The sequence below is a fragment of the Rosa rugosa genome, chromosome 2 (genome assembly GCF_958449725.1).
Source record: "Rosa rugosa chromosome 2, drRosRugo1.1, whole genome shotgun sequence".
Taxonomy (NCBI): domain Eukaryota; kingdom Viridiplantae; phylum Streptophyta; class Magnoliopsida; order Rosales; family Rosaceae; genus Rosa; species Rosa rugosa.
This window is the reverse complement of record NC_084821.1, coordinates 61,476,699-61,481,363: the sequence shown is the minus strand read 5'-3', so window position 1 is coordinate 61,481,363 and position 4,665 is coordinate 61,476,699. Positions and strand designations below refer to the sequence as shown.

General features: G+C 35.6%; 1 long non-coding RNA gene across 4 annotated transcripts; it reads left to right on the top strand.

The window, feature by feature from the left end:
- Window positions 1-330: 330 nt before the first annotated feature.
- On the top strand, window positions 331-3,258 carry LOC133729069 (uncharacterized). Of its 4 annotated transcripts, XR_009856209.1 has the most exons (5): window positions 331-525; window positions 621-800; window positions 911-1,822; window positions 2,044-2,109; window positions 2,445-3,258. It is a non-coding gene; the product is annotated as an uncharacterized LOC133729069 (long non-coding RNA). The 4 variants fall into 4 exon arrangements; XR_009856211.1 differs by lacking the exon at window positions 2,044-2,109 and having other exon boundaries at window positions 2,780-3,258; XR_009856210.1 differs by lacking the exon at window positions 2,044-2,109.
- Window positions 3,259-4,665: the final 1,407 nt, after the last annotated feature.

Here is a 4,665-nt window from a genome sequence, read left to right as displayed (position 1 = left end):
TATATTTTCTTTTTTATTTTCTAAAGAAAAAAAATTACTTACACATGCAGAGCATGTGTGGAAAAATGCTAGTTATAAATAAATGATCGAGGCTTGGAGACTAAGCGGTTTTTATTTTTATATTTTATTTTTATTTTTATAATCGGTATTAATTAAGCCAATAAGGCTTATGGTTAAATTTTAAAAAACCCTGCAAATACCCCTCTCTTTATATAAGTCCACTGCTAATCAACTAAATAAAAGAAGGGTAAAAGAGTAATGGTACAAGCAGCTGTGAGGATTATACAAACGGCGAGGATTACACAAACCGTTAAGGGTCTCCCACTAAAACCAAAACTGTGAGTTGGTTACGGATGGCTCAAATGATGAGCCACGAAGAACTCCCGATCCGAATCCACTTCGCTGTCGACGAAGTCTACGAAGATCCCTCGCAACTCGAGGAGGCCCAGCTCCGCTTACACCGCCTCAAGACCAAGTCTCACAAGGTCTTCGGGCACCTTCCTCAAGTCTGCGCTCGCTCTCCAGGTTTGTTATCTATCTCTCTATCTCTTTGTGGTTTGGTTGTATGTGATTGAATTGGTTTTGATTTTTTGATCGGACGGCGGTGGCGGTGGTGGCAGGGAGAGTGAATTTGATTGGAGAGCATACAGACTATGACGGATTCTCGGTGTTGCCGATGGCGATACGGCAGGATATATACTATTGTGGCGATTAGGAGGAACGAAGGGGAGAAGGTTCTGAGAATTGCGAATGTTAATGATAAGTATGAAATGTGTACTTATCCTGCTGATCCTAACCAGGTACAATTCATGTGAATTTTCTGGATTTTTTCTTGCTCAGAAGTTTATTTGAAGTTTGATCATTGTTATAAAATCTTCAACGGTCAATTTTGTATATTTTTTTTTTGCAGGAAATTGATTTGAAGAATCATAAATGGGCCCATTAAATCATTTGTGGGTCAGAACTCGAGATTTTGCTTGATTGTTGTTTAATTTGGTCTCTGCATGTTATGTTGTGATTTGCATAATAGAAACGAAGGAATTTTGCTATGCTCTGAGTGTTGTGACATTACTTTAATTCATCTCCAGTAATCGAGTGTTCACCAGATTTGCGAGTGAAATCAGTCGGATGCTACACATTTGTTTACTGTCTTCTCTTCGTGTTCTCTGTTATCTGTATATTGTGGCCACAAGGACTTTGTTTGATTTTACTGCTGATGAGTTAAAAAGTATTATTGTTCAATTGCATATAAGAAACTGATTGTTTGCATTCTTCGGGTACAAATGTTTCTATGAATTTGCCAAATCCCGAGGAATAGATCTGGGTGCACCAGTGGGACTTGATGTTCTTATTGATGGAACAGTTCCTACAGGTGAAGTTCCCATAAGTTTACTTTACTACGTAAATATTGATTGTACTAACAGAAGAAGATAAGAAGACAGTCTTATACAACTCTAATATTGATTAATTGTTTTCTGAACGGTGGTATTGTTTTCCTATATTGCCCCTCCAAATATATAACTCTACGGTAAATGGATTAAATAAAAGAAGGGCAAAATTGTACCTATGTAGCGGAAAAGAAGAGGATAAACACAGTTACTCCCACGTTTGGTTGAACACCGGAGAAACCCAAACTGATTGCAGTTACTATCCTCCTCATCTTCCTCCTACAAAACCTGATTACAGATTCACCTAATTGTCATTGGGTAATTTTGAGATTTTGTTTTCCAGTGATTTATGTAGGTCTTTGTAAAGATATAAGATGGCTGTCATTTGGATGGTCTCTGAACCGGGTCAGTGAAGAAGGAAAACAAAGACACAGGTGTGTTTATTGCTTTGAGTCTTAAATGTGTTCAATATTGTTTCTCTATGCTAAGTAGATGGGAATCTTGAACATGCAGTATTATGTTAAATTTCATTTTAAATAGATTGCAGTGATTGTATTTGTACTGCTTGGTCTCTAATCAATCTATAATAGTCCTACTATCTTTTCTGTGGTTGGTTTTCTTTAATTGAATTCTATTCTCCCCTTCTTCTTTGTAGTTTCTTTTCTATGGTATTTCCTGTATAACAAATCGGAGAACTGGGGAAGAAAGAAGTATACAGCTGGTAGGTTCATCATTTTGCATGTTGTGTGTTTGAAATCTTTCCTGCTTCATTCTATGGGCGCACTCGAACAATTCACTTTGAAAAATAGTCAGATGTCTAGGTTTGATCATTACAGTATTATGCTTCAGGTTGGGATGATGTTGAGGTTAATTAGTTCAAGCATCCAAGGTTCATTAAACCTTTTTGCAGCATGTGAGATATATCTGCATCATTCTAGGTGTAGAAATGAATTCATCTATAGCATTCTAAGTTCTATTCACTATTTACTTATTTAGTAAGTGAGGGTTTGGCTCTTGGTTCTTGGCTTCTAGAGGTTTTTTGTTATTCCTATACAGATTACGAGGGAATAGGATGGAACAGAGTGGAAGACCGAAAAGGAGTATAAACTACTTGGGTGATAGAGTTTGCTCCCTTCCATTAATTTTTTTACTTTTTTCATTCTTTTCTTTGGCTTACCTTTTTTCATCTTCATATCCCAGATTAAGCGTGGGTTTGGGTATGAACAGTTAGTAGTGGCTACTAGCAATGTACTGTAGTCTGTATGGCTTCTTTTTTCTTTTTTAGTGTGTTCTTTTGTCCTTGATGCTGCTCATGTCTAAGTGGCTCTCAAAATTGGTGTGTAATTTTCATTGAATGTAATATCTTTCTCAAAACAGTTTCATTCCTTCAGTTTGATCATGGGAAGGTTGTGGTCACTGGTGGAAGACACAAGACACAGGGGGACGTATTTAAGTCATTGATGATAGGGAGAAGCATATATTCAGGGCTGTGATTATTTGCGTCTTCCATGGCTCAGTAATGTGTTCAGCATTTGTAAGAGTACAAAGGCTTGAGTGTTCCTTCTCGAGTAAAAGGTATTGAGCTGTCCATTGCAGATGGGAACAAGAGAAGACTTGGCTGCTCAGAGGGCTACCACTACGTAAAATGTACAAAGAAATATGTGGTCGATGTGCGATTTGTAATTTAGATGCTACTTGGGTGAACCAATTGAGCAATTGAATCTTTTTAATTAGCTTTTCTGGGAAAGATTTTCATGTTCTTTTGTAGTCCTAATTTGTGAAAGATTTTTCCTTTTATACCTATTGACTTACATGACTGGAAACAATTTGTATTAGTTTACAAAATTGTGTGTAATTTTTTATTTTGGTGTACTGACAGGCAAAAGAACAAATGGCATAATAATTATCATAGACAGGAGAGGGAGACCCAAAAAACAATTACATAATTTAAAGCGGAATGATTTTGTCTCTAACAAGTTAAAATTCTGTTAAGTACTAAACTCAATTTAAGACTTATGATCCATTCATCTTCAGCTAAAGAAAGCTCTTTGACCGTAGCTTCGTGGGTGCAAGTAGCATTCCACTCTGAGAGTAGCCTTCCTCAACAACACGAAATTTATTATATGGGTCAAAGCAGTAAAAGAAAAAAAGAGCTAACTTGATAAATTATTGTTTTTTTTTCCTAATCGCATTAATTGTACACGCTTTAATCAAAAAATATTTGTCAATTACTGTCTTAACACCATGCGAAAATAATTTTAGTAAATGTGTAAAAGCAAAAGAACCATCACACGCAATACACAAATATTGTTCGTTTCATTTCCGCTTAAAAAAAAAAAACATGTATAAAAATATGTATATAGGAGATGGAGTTGATTGGAGCATGTGGACTTTATTAAACAAACATGTATAAAAATATGTATATAGGAGTTTCTTTTTAAAAAGTATGTTCCTATTGTAAACATTTGAATATATTGGTGCATATATTTATATGAAGTTTAATGTTTTTTACCATTCTCAAAAAAAAAGTTTAATGTTTTTTACTAATGAATTGCTAAAACCAAATACCACTATAATATAATGCTTGCATCTGAGAGAGTTAGGTAATGTGCAATACGGAAATTATATTGCACTCCCGAGGAAATCTGACACACGCATAGTAAGAGAGGAATGACAATGTGCATAAGCGAAATGTATTGTCCAAAAACAAAACTCGCACGCGCGAGCGCAGTCCTTTCGCACGCGCATAGCGCGTGCAGGAAGGCTAGTATATAATTATATAAATAAAAATATAAGATATAGTTAATGTTTGGAAATAAAAAGAATGGCATGGACAAAGACGTCAATTGAGCAATAAATTCGGGTTGAGCCTCCACCTAGTTTGTTTGTTGATATTTTCTCCTAAAAAAAAAATAATAATAATAATAAAATCCCAGCTTGAGTCTTTAGCTTAATCTCTCCCACCAAGGTACTAATTAAACCAAACCAACTACTACTCTCCCTCCCTAGTCAAAAAAAAAAACTACTACTTAATTCCAATCTCTCTCACTAAAGTACTAATTAAACCAAACCAACTACTACTCTCCCTCCCTAGTCGGAAAAAAAAACTACTACTTAATTCCAACCTCTCCCACTAACGTACTAATTAAACCAAACCAACTACTAATCTCCCTCCCTAGTCGAAAAAAAAAAAACTACTACTTAATTCCAACCTCTCCCACTAAAGTACTAATTAAACCAAACCAACTACTACTCTCCTTCCCTAGTCGAAAAAAGC